Here is a 19,244-nt window from a genome sequence, read left to right as displayed (position 1 = left end):
TACTTTTATTTCTCCTTGTTTTTCCTTTTTCTATGTGCGCTGCATTCTGCATAACACATAGAAAGAGAAAAACACCTCTCCTGGTTTTTTGTGCAGGAAGGTATTGTAAATGAAGCCCTTAATGTTTTCCCTCCAGAATATGTACAGTTGATTTGCCTTTTATAAATGTAGCCCAACACTTCCTAGAATGCACAGAAAATAAAGCATTGTCAAAAGCCATATATTTTTCTTTTTAATAGTAAAAGTGCTTGATAATTGAATCATGCATTTGTGTGAGGATGGATAAGTCAATGAAAGAATTGAATTACATATATAAGTGGTCGAATGTGAGTGATTGAGGATGGGTGAGTGGGTTAGTGACTGCATGGATCACTGCAAGTGCAAGTGAACCACTGGGGCAGTTCTGCCACCAACAATAATTGTCACCCACGTATTCACTCTATTATCCTTTCAACTATCCATGCTCTCACCCTCATGCACTTTGTCATGCAACCATCCATGTATCTCATCGCTCAACCACCCAAGCACACTCGCCGGTTCATTTACTCTCTGACTCATTTATTGTTTCGCCCACTCAGAAATCCACATACACACACAAAACCGCCAATTAATAAAAAGGCACTTAAATCTTTTTTTTTTACACGTCACTTTTTTTTACATTAGACCTAGTCGATATGCCAATAACTGTTTTGCCGGGCCAACTCTACCACATTCTTGCTGCCCTATTAAAGGGAAATCAGTAATCAATTTGTAAAAAAAATGCCCAAGATTTCCTTTGTGCAGAGGTATACCTCTGTCACGTCACGTCCGTCATATTTCCACACTTCCACATGCCCCGCTCCAAAAATACATTTAAAAGGTTGATGTGTCCTCGGCCCTCCCCGATGCATTCACCCATCCTCGTTATCTTAAATGCCAAATAAACAGAATGGTTTGAGTTTGCAGGTCACAGGAAAACTATCACCTAATATGGCCGCCACTCACCAGGATCGCTCTAGCATCATAAATCACAACAGCTTTAAGAATAAATACTCTCTATAATCCTTGTCGTGGACTAAAAACATCGAAATATGACAGAAATGTCGCCAACAATGTTTCTTTGAGAAGATTGGTCGCAGCGTATTTCTGCACGGAAAAGAATAAGAAAACATTGTTTGTCAAAACAAATAATCGGACATAGTGTTTTCAACAAAAAGGTTGACTATATTGTTGCGAATTATTCCTCCAATTCAGCCGTTTGTTTTGCACAACAACTTTTATATCCCCGGATTTTCCCCGATGCTGTTGTGTTTATCTCAAGGTCAATAAATGTATAGAACTCTCAGAAAATGTCATGAAGTGTGTTAAAGCAAGGTCCTTGGTCAGTAATCGCCAGAACAACCACTTCCTTTTCTGGTAAAACTCCCTAGCATGTCTGCTCACTTTCACAGATAATGGGGGTGGGTGATTTCTAATGAGGTTTTTGAATACACCTGGGTTTAAAAAGCCACATAGAGATGTGTTTGCTGAGACATATAAGTAGTACATTCTATCCCTCAATAAGGTGGTTTTCGACCCGTAATTGGCCGGAAGAAAAAAGTTGAAGTGACATTTGGCTGTCTCAACCGCTCCTCCGTTCCTCACCCCCATTGACTGACTTGCCACAGAATAGGAATTGTCTATTTAAAAGTATTTTCTAAATTTGTAATTTAGCAAACAGGGAAAAGAGTAAAAATAATCCGCATACCGACATCAGCTATCGCCTTGAACATCTTCATATGAAACGTAAACCACGCTACAGTGGGCCACCAAGGTAAGGTAACTATGATGTTTTGTACTGCTCAAGCACACCTACATCTGAGACACGTGTATGTTTACTTGTCGTAGTTTCAGTGGTGTAGCACAGCAGCATTGTGCCTGCTTCCTCATCCCGCCCCCACCCCCTCCCCCCCCCCCCCCCACCCCCCCTCATACCCCACCCCCAGAATGCGGTGAGGGCCGCCTGCATGTCACAGCAGGGCCGGCTCTAGGCTCATGGTGGCCCTGTGCAGGGAGCATAGGTGGGGGCCCCTGAAGAGGGGGTCCGGACGGGGCGGAGAGAGAAAGAGTTATTTAGAAAGAGAAGTAGAATATACAGAGGTGATATAGAAAATTCAGTTCCCCAAGGCTCATTGGAAGGTGGGGGCCTCGGCAACTGTCCTCTTTGCCAATGCTTCATGACATCTTAGGCTGCAGGTGTCACACATTCGTATATGCACGTGCATTCTCCTGCTGCTAGGACCGCTGATGTCATACTGCGTCAATGCATGCATAGACATTGGAGTGACGGTCGCTCTCCTCTACAGTCGATGAGGGTAGCAGTGGTTTTGTCACAATGTTTCACTACATCCGTGAAGATATTACTGTTGCCTCCGACCTGTTGTGGTTAGGTGTACCTGTTACAGGTTGCACCGCTCTTGTAAATAGTCTGAACACCTAGCACAAGTAGTTTCTTCTTCAACTGCTGAAGGTGAACTGAAGCTGCCAAAGTCTGTTTCTGTGTTCACACTGTACCTGCTTGGCAGGTGCACTGAGTGACTGACATAGTGTCTGCCGATTCAAGCTCCTCACAGGATGATTTGGAATATTAAAGCTTTACACATTTATGCAATGAGAAGAATCTCATTAACTCATAGGCACAAGACAGCTAAAGTTGTCTTAGCTAGACTACTTGCATAAAGTCTTCTTCCAAAAAATGTCACAGAAGCCGTGGTGGCTGTTCTAAGTATAAAAACAGCAGAACAGAAGCAGTTCTTTCTGTATTGGATATACAGCAACAGTGGATGCCCAGCATAGGTCCAGGGGAGATTGCAAAATGTGTATGAAACAGAACACACATTCAGATACAATGTAAATGAAACTAATTAACATAAGTCAGTGGCAATCTTAAAACATCTTCAAGGGATTCCACCCTCCTGGACGTACTTGGACACCCCTGTTGTCAGCCTAATTACCCGAGAAGTGGTGCACACATAGCCTGATGGCTGAGGTGTCGCCTGCACAAGGTGCCCACAAATTGTGGCAGAAGCAGCTGTAGCAGTATCAGATGTGCAAAACCATCAGGAATGAGGAAGATCCGAGGCTGCATGCACAGGCTACAATGAAACTGAAGACTGTGACTGTAGCTGTCACGAGTGCTGCTGCACGAGACGAAATTACATATTCTTAGGTTTATGCTTCCCGCTCTTTCTTTAAGTTTGGACCATTTATAAAATAGTTCTGCTTCTTATTGTTTGTGGAATAATAGGAGTGCTCCTTTATTCTGTCGCTCTGGTACCCTTCTCTAGGTGTTTGTTTACAGCAAATGTACACATCCTTTACACAACAAATGCCACACTCCTAACGGATATACTGTCCTTTCCGCATAGAGTCCAGTTAAATGATACACAACAAACTGCTTAACACACACAGGCTCACTGTCAGTGTCAGGGCTTGGAACTGGTCGGAACTAAGTGACAGTAAAATTGGAAGCCGGGGTCGGAGGCCGCCAAATCCTGCTAGGGGCCGCCAGTGCCACGATGTATCATTCCGATCCTGGATCCGATCCTCGTCGTGGCGGCCCCTGGGGTTTGGCGGCCCTGTGCAGGTGCACACTTTGCACATGCCTAAGGCCGGCCCTGGTCACAGTATAGACCCAGATTTGACTTACCGTTCAGAAATCAGCGCGGGCCACCCCCCGCGCCACCCCCCCCCCCCCCCCCCCCCCCTGCGCCCCCCTCCCCGACTGCAGGGTCTGCAGGAGCCTCGGTTACACCCCTATAATCTTCTGTGTTTCTCTGCCAGTCAGATGTGAACTTTCATAGCTAAAATGTTATGGTTCTATTCGTTTCAGCCAATCAAGGAATGGGGTGCATTTGGTCCCGTTCCCCGTTGAGCACAACGTGCATAAGAAATGTCATCTCTCCGTTCCATTTTACCAAATGGCAGTTGTGGATTCAGGGTCGTAGCTGCACGCGCGTGCACAGTTATTTAGCGGGTACATTTAGAGTGCGTTGGTGCCGTGCGCCCACATTCTTCCACGCAGTTGCACACCTCTGAGACAGCACATCTCCGAGACTGCAGGCCTCTAACTGCACACCTCTGAGACTGCAGACCTCTGAGACAGCACAATTCTAAGACTGCACACTTCTGAGACAGCAGACCTCTGAGACAGCGCCCGTCTGAAACTCCACCTCCCCTGGGAGGTCACCCTTGACTTACAGGCCTAGCCTGGCAGAGGCATGGTTGGTTCTCTACCCTCTGCCACTTGGGTGTTGACAAAAAGACCGGAGCGCAGGCCTGGGGCGGGGCCTGGGGACCGGACGTACAATCCGTACCCAGGGGTCATTTTATCTCAATCTCTCCAGACTTGCACTTCAACTGGAAGGGGGTTCTCTAAGACTCCTGCTGGGCCAGCCTTCCTACCTGTTGTTTTCCAGATGTGGTAGATCACCAGTCGCAGATTTATAGAGCACAGGATCGCAGAACTCGACAGGCGGTGGTACCGCCAGCCTGTTTTTATTACCCTATTTATTCCTGGGAGTGCGGGTCTAGATCCTTCCTGGCAGGGTAAACAACTGTAAAAACCGCTGGCAAAGCAGATCAATCGCTGGTAATTTAAACTCGCTGGCGTGAAATATGTTTATCTGCAAACCACGTGCGGGATCATCTAGCGGGAACACCGCTGCCCTTCCTGGTTTCATCATTATTAGTGTGATTAAAGATGTTGCATGGATGTAAGGACACGGGTAGAAGCCCAGGTCGGCTCCATTTGCACAGAAACCTCAGATATGTTTTTGGTGCAAGTGGAAAATGACAATTCTTCCTTTTGTGAAGTTGTGTTTCTTGAATCCATTATACTCTTGAGTTGTTTATCACGCTTTATTGAAATATCTGTTATTGCCTAATTTAAAAGGATTTTTTTTTAATGATTATATTAATCATTGTTCCCGCCAGGAATGTCCTCCTTTGTGAAGAGACAAGGGATCTTGCAGGCACTAATTGTCGATTAGGACTAATGGGCCACAAAAGCAACACAAGGAGCTGCCTTGGAAGCCTGCTTTCTTTTGTTGTGATGTGACTTTTGGGGAAGGCCAGAGACACTTGATCCAAATCGATGCAGACGGGCCCTTGCGACATGTGCACCAAACTTATGGACTGTTGGTTATGAGGGTCAGTTACTTAAGCTGAGTTCAAAGCCCCACCTGCTTTAATCTCATTTATGTAGCGCCCCCAGTCTCCACCACGGGCAGTTACGCTACTCAAAACTAGATATGTGTGGGGTGAGGGCGGAGACAGCAGGCACAAAAAACCGCCAGACTCCCTGTGCTGCCAACTTTGCTCGCACTTGCTTCCCCCACAGCGGACATATTCCATTGCTTCTTCCTTTATTATTATTTTTTTAGTCACTACCCTCCCCCATTCATGTTTGATGACTGGAATATAGTGAGGGTAACGGGTTTGTTAATGTGAAATTCGCTTGTTAAACAGAAACATTTCACAGTGCGTAATAAATTAATCCTGGGCTCGAGTGTTTAAAAAAAGAGTTTCCCATCGCCCATATCCAGGCAGCATCACTTTGTCAAAAGCCAATTCTCTGGTATAAACCCTCGCAGGAAGAAAATAAGTTTAGTTTTCGGATGGAGCTGTTAGTTCTTGACAAACAAGCAGTGTGCATGTTGAGGACTTTTAATTCTATCATTTGGGGAATTTTATTATCCTAGTTCCCGCAGCCGTGCGTGCAAAACATGCATCGGAGGTAGGTTAACTTGTTCTTTATTATTAGTTCCATGATGTGTCCTTTTTCAAATTTAGTTATAAAGTAAATTATTTTGTAAACAGTTACATATATTTTTATAACCTGTTACATATTATTAGACAGTTCATATAGAGGAATTACAATTCAGCAGAGCCAAGTGAAGCAGGCTGTTGTTTGTGACTTGGTTCATCTTTCAATGTCCTTGTTGTCGTCGTCTGGCCAATCAAGCCACCTTTAACCACTTCGATAGGTCCAGACCCAATTTCAAAAGGAAGGAATTCATCTACTGTGCAGCAGGGCAGCGGAAATTCGTCTTAGCTGCTTGGAAAGTCTGTCGGGATGTTTCAAATGAGTTGTTCTCGAAGGACGAGTTGATTTTTAATGCGTGTAGGTTGTGTAGACGTACCATTTTCTCCCTTTCGAAAGAAATCTAATTTTAACGCATTGAGCAGCTGCAGGGAAAGGTGCACAAGAACTTGCCTGTTTAAGAACGTAACTTTAAAATGAATGCAAGAACATACGTTAGAATCAGACTGGGGTGTTCTGTGCATTTTAGGAGCAAACAAATTGAAACAAATCTGGAACTTTGTGTGGTGATTTACAATCTCAAACAATTGCATAGTTGAGTTATTGTTTAAAGATAAATAGAAAAAGTTGCGAACGGATATTGAAGTCAGAGATTAAAAATGGCAAAGTCGCTGTTCAATTAAAAAACAACATGTTAACTAAATACACAATATCTCCCGTCGCATCTTTCTAAATCATGAAAAATATAGCGAACGTAACAATACACACAATCAACCACCAATTATCCATCGATCCGTTATAGGTAGACTTCTTTCATTACAGATGAAGAGTGCGAATTAGAAAACAGGTAACAGTAATCCTTGTTTCGTCACTTTTAAGTAGATGTTTTGATATTTTAAATCATTCTTAAGACGAATTAACAAGTAAGAAGGAAATCAGACTCAAACGCGAATGGTATAGACGGGTCTGTGCTAAATGAAGTCTATAATTTATGGGAATTTTTAAGTTCTGATGAAATACTGAATATGGGACCAGTGTTTCCTGTTCTGCCTTAGTTTTTTTCCCAGTGTTCACACGTTCTGACGTATATAGCTAGATAGATAGATAGGTAGATAGATAGCTAGAAAGATAGATAGATAGATACCTACTTTTAAATCGGGTAATAGTGATACTCGTTATTTACAAAAAAAGCGGGTGTGGTTTGAAATAGCATATAAAACGCACTTCGCTGTCACATGTGGATAAAACATGCATATTGTTTGAATTCAAATAATTAATGCATGTTCACCTTCCGAGGAGCCCTTGATAAAAGTATTTTGGAGAACTAACGCCAGAGTCCTGCAAATGGTGTGTACAAGTCACACTAGCTCCAAGGGGAGTTTGCTAACTCTAATACAAGTGTGTGTGCCATTTGTTATATTTCAAGAAGTTTGGTTAGAGCGAAAAATGATAATCCTGAGATGTCAATTAATTGAAGGGAAACCAGCTGATGCATTCCAACAAGCCGTGTAAGCTAACGCACGCAGGTAAAAGAAATACTCCTGAAAGGTTGAACAGTGGGTGCAGAACACGCCTATGAGGGAGATTGCGTGACTCCGTCACTGATAATGGAGGTGGGGTGGCCCCCATGCGTACTTTACGTTGCGTCGGTCCCGACTGCTCGGATCAGACTGCAGCAGACAGGCCTATCCGATGGCCGTTGTGTACTTCCAGTGCCCCAGGACGCCCACCCCATGGGTGTTTCAGAAGGCAGCCCCAGACAACAACAGCGGCCGCGACCTATTATACCAGCCCTGTGCTACCCGGCCCGGGGCCGCATTTAAGTTTGGTCAGTTAGCAACGGAGGCACACGGGTCCCCCAGCACTGGTTGTTGCACTGGTGTACCTAACATCCATAATCTAATGCACAAAACCGCAGACTGGGAAGGGTGCGGGGTCGCTCGGTTCTCTCATCCTCAGCCCCACTTTGTTACCCGGTGCTCTCGGCGCTGGTGATTCACAAGTGTATAAACAGGAGCGACGTTGAAACGCCAAAGGAATACTTATATTTACTAGTTTTATGGAACCCGAGTTTTCGCATTTAACTGAAGAAGCACTTTTCAGGGGCAGGCGGTCGGGCTCGGACATGTTCTGTAAACTCAATTGCTTTGGACAGAGAGAACGTGTGATCTTAACAGCAATACATTATAACGATGGCTTTATGGTTCAATCGTATAGGTAAGGTCTGAAATGGGTAAGGAAGTCAAATCTCTAAGCTAGGATGTCAAACCGAACAAATTAGAGCATGTGTTGGGGACAAAATAGGTAAAAAAAGCAGAACGAGAAAGCGGTTATTCATAAACGTGGGAGCGCCCCCCACCCCACATTCCTATTCATTTGGATCAGTCAACCGATTCCACGAACGAGGAACTGGATGGCACACAGACCCGCAGTGGACAGAACGAAGGACTTTTGGTTGTCATGTGAAATATGTGCACTTAACAAAATCAGTAAACCAACAGGTTTCGGCGCGATGACTTTTTGTGAGGTAAAATTTACAAAACCAAAGGTGGGGTGGGTGAAGAAATGATTGGGATGGAGGTAAACTTTTACAACAGGCCTCTTGTTAAAATACGCGAGCAGCAACACATCTAGCGCCCCTCCCCCAGAGACAGAGGAGAAAGGTCTAACTGCGTGACAAAAGCCAGGCTAGCATTGCTGTATTTTCTTGCCACTATTTTCCCTCCAGTTGCCTTATAATGCAGCTCCTATGCCTCACGAGATCTTTTTTGTCCGTGTCTCTGCGTGGCTTTCTTCCTATCAGGTAGCTGGTCTGAGCATTGCTTTTTGCTCATAGTTATATATACCTTGGGAGGTAATCAAAACCCGAGCCACTCTCTAGTGCCATTGCTTAATGCAACACACCTCTGACATATAATTCACGATTATTTTACAAGTTAGTGTCACACATAATCATTAGCCACGCATAAAAAGCGGACTGAGTTGTGTGATGATGTCGCGCGTATGCTGATATCACAGACAATATCTGGGGCAGCCTGTCGTCCTTCTGCTGTTCTTCACAAATAAAGTCTACGCGGCCTGCACTTTGGCATGCACAGGTAGGTGATATGCAGGGCTCGAGTCGGGGTACCACGTCGGTGGACGGCGTCGCACCATTTATTTTAACGGGAGTTCGATAACTGGAGCAAATGGAGACACACATTCACTCTTTGGCCTCCCTGAGGCGAGATCGGAGCACCCACAGAACGCTGCTCACGCGCTGGCTTCTTTGATTCAATCGCATCTTAGGGGTGAGCGAGGGGAGGCAATGAGTCTATGGTGCAAGCCACCTTTCGTGACGTCACTTACTGTCGCGACGTCAGCGCCCCCCACTTCTTTTTTTGGGACTTGTGCCCTGGTGATATATCTACTGTGCGTTCGTATTGAATGGGCAGGATACCTGTTTTCTGCCTGTTTTAACTGGAACTCTCCCATTTTTCTTTTAGGTTCTTCATACGTAGGAGCAGCACAGAGAGAAGAGGTGGCATTCACTTAAGAAAAAAACAGCAGTGACAGCGAATTAATACAGCGTTTTATTCAGACCCCAGTAAGCTGGGCACTGCTTCAAACCAATGCAAATAATTTTGTTAGCGTCAGATAATTTAGACTCCTGGCGAACCAGGAAGAGGTACATCTTGATCCCAGACCGTGCCTTCTTAGACGCTGACAGGAGATTCAGTCATATTTGCATAGGTTGCCTACTGTGAAACTGTTTCGAAAATACACGATAACATGAGATGGTGTCACTTATACACTAAAGCAAACATGACTTTCGATTACTCAGCATCCCCACAAATATCCACTAGATGGCCTTCATTCGCAAAGAAAGACATTACCAATTTTTTTTTTTTATCACAGGTATTAGTAGACACGAGACCATGGGACATGCATGAAGGCCCTGTCAGGTATTCTGGCTCTAGCAGCGTGATGCTACTGATGATTATGTTTCTTAACCGGTCATGCACCAGACCTGTCTTGCTGAGGTCTTCCTCCACCAACAATGCCAGTATATTTGACTATTTCAAGCTTACCTGCAAGTTAGATATACATCTTTCCATAGATGGAAGCGTGTATTTAATATGATTTGCAGCAACTGCTGTTGACATAAACGAAGTGAGAAAGTATCCCGGGTCAGAAAGGTGTTCAGTTCCATAAGAGCAGAACTTTCCTTCACGCAACATTCTTCCAGTTCTCAGCTATCCCTGCCCTGGCTTTTTGTTGTTTACAGCCATTTTCCACCTAAGGAAAAGAAGGGAGAGGTTATTTTGTTCCCTTAGTTATGTATGCTGGTGGATACCTTTCATAAAATGGACTATTTCCAGTACATTGTATTTGAAGTTTGACCTATCTAGCCAAGCTGCTGGAAAAATCAGTTTATGGGCAGCTGTCGGAATTTGCTCAGAGTAACCATCTTCTACACCTTTGTCAGGTGGTCTTTCCTGATCGTTGTACTAAGGAATCCACAGTTCTTACTGCCTTGGATAAGTTGTGTTGCTGTTCAGATAATATTCGGATTGCATTCATCATATTTGGCGTATCAATCACCAAATTTTACTGTCTAAGGAGCAATATTTTATTGTCAAAGGCCTCAGACTGTCATGGCTGCCATATTTTTTTGTTCCAGCGTTGATCCAAAATCTTATCCTCCTTCACCTCTTCTACTACACAGGGTCGGTCTTGTCCCCCCTTTTGTTTACTCTTTACATGTCCCAACTTTCTCACCTCATTGAGAGCTATGGCTTCACACTTTTTCTTTATATTGATGACAAGCAGATCATCGTTACAATATCCGATGCTGAACAAAATGCAGCCACTCAATTGGATGAGTATCTTATATTTTATTTATTTAAACTTATAATGCGCACAGCTACCCGCAGTGGGTTTCCCGGCGCTCAGGGACAGACTAAAGAAGAACTGACATGCTGATTTTACTGGTAAGTAGCTTCTAATCACTGCTGAAAAAGCCAAGTTTTGAGTCCCTTGCGGAAACGAAAAAGATTGGTTTCCGTCTTCAGGGTCAAAGGAAGAGCATTCCAGAATTTAGGACCCAGATGGGCAAAGGAGCAGCCTCCCATTTTTGCTAGCATAAATCTGGGAACGGAAAAATCACCATTCCCTGAGGAGCGCAAAGTACGACTTGGCTTGTAGGCCTGAACTAGGCCCTGAAGATATTTTGGGGCTGAGCCTTGTTTGATTTTAAAAACGTGACAAAGGGCTTTGGATTTAATTCGGCTCGGGATTTTGAGCCAGTGAAGGTCACAAAGTGCAAGAGAGGTGGATGTTCTCCTTGGGACATTGCGGAGGAGCCGGGCAGCCGCATTCTGAACAACCTGGAGTTTCTTTATGGTTGTCAGATCGGCTCCAAGATAGAGTACATTACCATAATCCAGGCGTGAAACAACCAGCGCCTGGACTATGGTTCTTTGTGTGGAAGAGGGCAACATCCACAACATTTTTTGAAGCCATCTCAAGGTGGCAAAACAAATAGAGGCCACCTTCACGGCCTGCTGTCTCATTGTGAGTTTCTCATCAATGAGGAACCCGAGATTGCGTACTATAGAGGTGTATATTTGGATGAGTGCTAACCAGTTCAAATTAAATAGAGAAAAATATGAAATTTCTTTCTCCTTTTTGGTCGAGCATGGGCAGCACATGTGCTGCTCTGTGAGGCATGCTGTATTAGAGTGTGGACTTGAAGCTCGGCATACTGTCCGACCATATTTTTCATTGACTTGTGTTATTGTCCTTTGTAAATGCTGGCTTCTGATTCATGAATACGCTTGTTAGCCCATCCTTAGTACCGCCTGGTCATCATTTGTAACCTCCCATGAGGACTGGCCATTTTACTTCTGTTGTTACATGGTTTGTCTTATTTAGTCTGCAAGCACTATTTTCTTTAATGCGTTTCTCCTACTGCAGGCATAACATGCTCTCCTGCAGCATTCAGCGCTCCATGTGCACTTTCACTTTTCTAGCAGCCCGGACAATGGTGGCCGAGGTCTCACATTTACAAGAGTTTGAGCTATCGGCAGTGTAAATGACAAAGCATTTCATTTACGTGTTAATTATCAAAACAGAAATATAAAAGGAAACCACAATAAGTCAAGATCTTCCCAATTAAGGAAAGCACTGATAAATGTTGATTGTAGGTAAATAAATTCTTTATTCTTTTTCCATTGACAAATTCTTAAAATTCGAGATCGCCGACGCGTTTCGTCCTCATGTGGACTTCTATTGAAACTCCACTTATCTTGAACTTCCTACCAAGGTTGGATTGGGATTGAAAATTGGCCCCGGCAAGCCCAAAAAAAAATCGGCCCACATTTGCATTGTCACTCCTCAAATCACTGCTTTGGCGTAATCTTATAAAAAAAACTTTAGGGGGGGGGGGGTGGTAAAAAAAAGCATGCTTTAGTTCACACTGGTGAAACAAGTGAGGCCACTTCTACTAAGACCCCCTGCCCCCGCTCAGTATGTGCACACATTAATGGGCCGGCCAGCGAGACAAAGGGAGTGACACCTCTGCCTGTTGCAAAACGGAGGTAAAGAGCGCCTATCTGCCCCTAGAAAGGCCACTCAGACACCCACTGGGCCGCTGGCTGTGCTCGAACAATAGAGACAGCGCCCAAATTGGCCCCCAGCCTGCTAAAAAAAGCATCTCACAGCAGAACTCGGATACCGGCCCCTCGGGCATTACCCGAATGCCCGCGTTACCAATCCGACGCTGCTTCCTGTTTATCAGAGATGGAGTCTGCCTTGATCCAGAATTAGACTGTGAAGATTGTGCTGGGACTTGAAGGGGGAGACCTTCTGCTGTAAGTCAAGTTAACTGGTTATCAGTTAAGCAACCCATTCTGTTTAAATCCAGGTGCTTGGTTCATAAATCAGTATATATGGCATCACTTTCTCCTTTATGCTCTAGATTCCAATGGGACTGTTACAGCCACTCTTTGAGATCAGTTAACTATAAACTTTTAAAGGTTCCTAAATTTGGCCTAAATACCATTGTCAGCAGAGCCTTAACTGTGGCGGCTGCTAAACATTGGAACTCTTTGCCCCTTCAGCTATTGATCTGAATGAAATCTGGAAATTGGTGAAAACGTGTTTTATTCCCCAGGGTACCCACAAGGAATTCTTTCCTAAGTATCCTTTAGCTTTTAACGTGCTCTCCCAGCACTAATACGTATTCTCTCTAACACCAAGAAGCCCTGTTAGGGCGTATGCTAGGATTAACAAATCCTCAAAAGAAGTACATCAAATTGTATGAACCTTTAGCCACAAATGAAAGCGGTTAGATTGGAAAGCTCGTCCAATTGATCGTGGTCGCCCCTTAGTCCAAGTGTGCATGACCAACATGTACACTTCATTGGGGGCCCGTATACAACGTGCAATCCTGGGCTCCATATTTTTGTTTTCCACGCCTTTTAACTTTGTTCGAGGGTGCGTCCGAATCTTTCAAGGCCGAGTTTCAGCAGACGCCCTTGGTTTCCTGTAGTAAATTCTTGAGTAAAGCAGTCTGAACAGAAACCGCATGTCTTCCTATCCTCGGCCTTTACATGCTCTGCGTGCCGCCTTCTGGCCTTGGAGGCGGGCTGGGGGCTACTCAGCCCTGTGTTATGGATTAGTTGGGTAGATGGACGAGGTGTCGCTGCACTGATGATGGAAGAAGCTGATTGGATTTCTAGCGGCTGCATAATGATCTAACCACATGCTCCCCTGTCTGTAGCCCGGAACTGTTGGCTTCCCCTCCAGACCCTTTCCATTAATGTACCATAGATTATTTTTTGCTACCCATGTCTTTTTTTTTATATCACACCGTCAAAGTAACGAGTGCACTGTAATAAGTTACAGAGGCTCTGCATAAGGACATTCAAAAATGTCATTTTATAAGAGGCAGGCTTTACTGCTAAATATCTTTTTTCTCATGCACTTCAATTCAGTTTGGGACAACACTATATATGTTTTCCCTGCATATACCATTTATGTACAGGCATCTGGTGGGCTCGGGAATGTGATGCACATAAGCTTTACAAAAAATAATCCTTCAATTGGCTATGGGGTGACAAAGTCATCAAGGGGTAGAGAGCAAGATAGTTAGCTTGCACAGTGCAAACCAGGCAACAGAAAACGTCAGTGCCGTTGTTTAGTAATTTTCAGATTCTGGTAGGCCAACAAATGGCTATGGCGCTCGACCTCGGACCTGGGGATCTGGGTTCGAGTCTCGGTAACGACGCCAAACATCTGTGATTCTGGGCAAATCACTTAATCTCCCCGTGCCTAACAAAAATGAATGTGTGTCCTCATGTAACGTAACTGGTGCTATGTAAAGTGCTCTGATGCCCGATTCGGGTAAAGTTCGAGCTATATAAAACTCCGCAAAAAAAATAAATATATATCCTGTTTTCCAACGTTATCAGAGCCACTATCGAATTTGGGGGCATATTAGCAACAACTTGCGATAATTATCACAAACTGCACAAAGCGCATTTTTTTTTATCGCCTCCTATTGCTGAATTTTATCGTGGAGATAACGCAGTTTTACCAACGTTTATCTCCACAGCAATAAAAAAATCCAGCGATAGCGGCAAATCCCATCTATAACATGAGATTTCCAGTGATAAAAATCCAATCGATAAGGAAAATCTCGCTAATAGGCAGGTGGTGACTTAGCCATAGAATCCACCTCCCATTGACTAATATCGCTAAGTCAGGCTTTTACCAGGTGTAAAATCCTGCCGCTAATTTTTTATCGCGTCGCAGGTATTGCTAATAGGCCAGTTTGGGTACGCCCACTTTGCATGTCATTAGCGATAAATATCGCTGACATGCAAAGTGGGCCTCAAATAGGTTGCTATCGCCTGAAAGCTGTTGCTAACTGCTGTTAGCGACAGCTTGGTAATTGGGGGGATAAAAAAATCGCCGCTTTATTGGCAAAAAGCCATTAGTTATAATGGGGTGGCCCAACAGGTCCCGCAAACGGGCATGGTATCGCCCCCGAGAGACATTGCTGGAGGTTCAAGAAAAATGTGAAGGACTGGATAAACTGATTTGTGTTACCACATTTAATACCAGGAGCCACGAAATTTCCAAGGTTGTGAAAAAATACTGGAACTTGGTGGGCCCAGAAATTGGAATGCCAGAAGCCCCCATGTGCTCATACAAAAGGGCTAAAAATGTTAAAGAATATGTTGTATCTTCCTTCTTGGAAACTCCCAAGCCAGACGACATCAGAACACAACTGGGACTACAACCAATCGTGGGCCATCAGAGATGTGGTCACTGTAAAATGTGCAAATACACTACAACAGGAAATTCATTTACATATAGGTCAAAACAACACACTACGACCAAATTCACGAATTGCAATAGCCAAAACCTTGTTTATGCTATCAAATGCCCATGTCACCTAATTTATGTAGGTCAAACCACGCAACGTGTAAAAAACAGGATCATGCAGCTCCAGAGCAGAATCTGTTGCAAAGTGCAAGGGGCGCCACTAGTGGAACACTACAAAATGGCCAACCATACCCATGAAGACTTAGAATGGTGGGTCATTGAAAAAGTGGACTTACACCAGAGAGGAGGGATCATGGCCTCTACTCTAAACTACAAAGAATGCTTGTGGATCCATATCCTTAACTCAGTGGCACAGAGACTGAACGAACAAGAAGAGACTTATTTACAAATGAGTAAACTGTGAAGTTGTTTGAACTTTGTGGACCTTCCATCAGATCCCAACCAGCCCTGCACCACATGATCGTAAATCTCATGGTTATGCCTAGACAGAGCTGAGCAACAAACAGTTATACCTTGTATGTCTTTAAAACTGTATGTAGATTGCACTTAACAGCATGAAATGTTATCAATATGCCATTGATCCGTGAACTGGTTGTAATATTATCATATGAAATCGCTTATAGACATAAAATATCGTGTGAATCTTCTTGCTTATAGCACATAATATATGTTACTTGCCACCACGATACAAGCAATCAGAATATGTAACATTATCCGGTTTGTCGACCACCTTTGTTTGTAACAGATTAAATGCTTCTTACCGATTTCCTCGCTAGCATAAGTTTAGATTCCTTAGAGAATCCTATATCCACATCCTACGCCCTACCTTCGGGATTAGCTACCACGTGCACTCCGGCACGTTAAACCACGCCCAATCAGCCTTAAATGATACACCGTAACGCTAGACCCTCATGCATTGACAGCCTGATCGCGAAGGAGAGAGACGTCCCTCGTTCTGCCCATAAGTAAGTACGCTCCTGCTGTGCCTTGCACAAGACGCGCTGTACTCTCAAGGCACCTTGCGCTGGATTCACTAGAGGCAATCACTGTCTCCAATTTTTTTATTTTAATTTATTAAACAGGCAGATCTGCGGCACTAACCGCTTTGCACTCCCCCAGGCACCACGCATTGCTGTGGCCTCTGTAATGCCTTGCCACACCAATAGATCACTCGATCAGTCTCCGAAATTGACTAGACAAATTCACGGACTCCCCTTTTTCATAATAAACCTTTCTCCGGCACCAACCACAATTGCATTTCCCAAAGCACCTCTAACTTTCGGTTTGTCGGTAGTGCTTAGCTACACTGATTGACCGTCTAGGTCCACTCTAAAGAATAGGTTTTCACTAAGCCGTTTTTCCCCTTAGATTACACTTATGTAACACCCCAGGCACTTATTTCAACAATCATGGAGTACTTCTCCACTGCACCAAGTCACGCTAATTGTTTTTAATCGGCACTTGATTTTCCGGTAACCACACTTACATAGAGCTTTCAGGCACAATCATGTAGCACCTTCTAATGGAAGCAATAATCGCCAACTCCGGGCACATCGTAGATACAGTAACACGTTGGAAGTATATGGATGATACCACACAGACCTTCGTATATAGATGCGCGCATAAGGGTCCCGTACACAGAGACCGTTTATAACCAACACTAAGCACACCCCGGGAACCGCCCTCACCCCATTCACGCACTCTGCAATACCGTCGCGCAGACACTGGAATATCAAGAAGAGCAGACCTGACCTAGCTACGTAGATAAGTCACCCACCATCATTTAGAGTCTCGTAACTCGAGTTCCTCTACACCATGGTTTTTAGCTGTTACAAGACAGAACGCATAGAGAATCTGATTCCAGCTTTCCTCTCTCTTCCCATCTGACCTATAGGTGATCGCACAGCTGCACTTTACAACTAATTCCCGATTTCTCCACCGGCTGGTGGAGGAATTCCACGCAATTATTGCATAAGGTACGTATGAATCTAATACGTCCTGACCAAGAATAGTAGTTATTGTTATTGTTGTTATTGTTAGTTTAGATTTATAGCGCGCCCAATCACCTACAGGTCTCTAAGCGCTTGGAAATCGATGTCATTACAATAACTTGGCTCACTCCTCAGAGAGACGCAGCTACAGGACTATATTGCGTTCAGGGCTCTTCCAAACAGCAGGGTTTTCAGTGATTTCCTGAACCGTAGGAGATTCACCTCCCTGCGTAGCCCCTCAGGCAGTTTGTTCCATAACTGGGGGGCCAGAACAGAGAAGGCTCTCCCTCCCTTAGTCACTAATTTGTAGCGGGGGCAGACCAATAACTGAGAATCCGATGATCTAAGTATTCTCTTCGGGTTGTATACTTCCAGGCGAGCTTTGATGTAGGCCGGCGCATGGCCGTAGATCGCCTTGTGCACTATACAGAGGCTCTTAAACTTAACCCTCTCTTTAAGTAGTGTTTTAATACCCATCAGGATGACAAGTGTAGTGACAATGCAACTTCACTTGCAGATTCCGTGAATGAACTTCCGTTAGTGGATGCTGTCGGCTGACACATCCCCCCGCCCTCGTCCTGAGAAATAGACGCAGGTCATCGATTTCTACAGGTGAGAAGGCCATGCTTGGAAGAATCTCACGGTCGCATATTAAACGCATTGCCCCATACACCCGAAGCTGAAAGCCCTCCTTTTTCCTCCACAGGTTGTCAACCTGCCTTTTAGTCCCGATGAAGACCCGATCCGGTTGCTACAAAGTCAGCACCATTTTATAGGATCGAAACGTCGACGTTGTATTACCTATCAGTCCATACCAAGTTTCAACCGCAATAAGAGATAAAAGAAATGTTGGTTGAAACTAATTTATTTTGAATCCTGGACAGATCTCCATTTGTTTTTATGTATGTTTATATTGACACACAGTCAACATCGCCTGTCACTATTATTCACCTAAGCACGTATCTGTTATTTGTATGTTTTTTTAACTTTGTTTTGGATAACCCATTTTTATGTACATTAATACCATATATATGACAGACTTTCTAAAATAATGAACATATGGGATTATATCCAAAACGGTGTGTGTTTCTTCCTTCGACTCTTTGTCCCCTCTAACAAATAATTCTGTTTTAGGGTGAACTTGTATTTCTAAATAATTCGTGAAATAGATTGTTAGGTTTGCTTACCATTTAGGTCTACAAAGCAATTGCCTTTACTCCCAACATAACCCCCGCACAGGGCCCACTCCGGAAAACGCAATGTTACCCAATTACAGCCAACACGAGTTGTAGTTCGTTGTGGTCGTTGTTGGTCGCAGTTTTATTACAATTATATACCAACACATTTTGTTCCCTGGGCATCACTTTTATGGCCAGGGTCATACATCGTTATCATGGCATATCATAAATCATGCGTCCTACATTGTCTGCATGTCATAAATCATTTAGCGTTATGATCAATTGGACGTCATACATGATTAGAGTTGCCTGTCATAAATCATTTGTCATCAATCATACTGTTGGTCATAAATCATTCTGTCGGTCATAAATCATTTATCTGTCATCACTTATTTGCATATCCAGGGTCATACATCATGTGTCATAAATCATTTGTGTACCATAAATCATTTGTGTGATGGACTGCCATAATTTGGATGTCATAAATCATTTGTGCTACATTGTCATAACTCCATTATCATCCATCATTCTTGGTCATAAATCATTTGCTTGTCATGCCTCCTCTGCATATCCTATAATCATGAATCACCATAACAGTTCGTTATTCTTCTCTCTTATGTGGTCCAACTTGTTCTGTTGGTTTCCATGCTCCTTTGCGTGTGGAGGGTAGCCTCTCCTCAGAGTTAGGTCCCAATTCGCTACCTTGCTAGTCTACTTTTTGTGCCCTGCCGTCCGGCTGGGTCTGGGATGCGAGCGCCGTCTCTGTCTGCTACCCCCTTTTGTCAGGCAAACTCACCCTGCCGTTTGGCATACCAGTGTGAGTGGCCCTCCTTCTACACACCGCCCTGTCGGTGTGCCTCCATGACCATTCACTGTACCTCTCTTACCCGCCAGCACTGCGACACTGCTGGTACATAGGTGTGGGTGGGTGGGACTAAAAATTCTTCTGCGCCGCTC

Source organism: Lissotriton vulgaris, chromosome 11 (assembly GCF_964263255.1).
Source record: "Lissotriton vulgaris chromosome 11, aLisVul1.2, whole genome shotgun sequence".
Lineage (NCBI taxonomy): Eukaryota > Metazoa > Chordata > Amphibia > Caudata > Salamandridae > Lissotriton > Lissotriton vulgaris.
Note: the sequence above shows the minus strand (reverse complement) of the source record.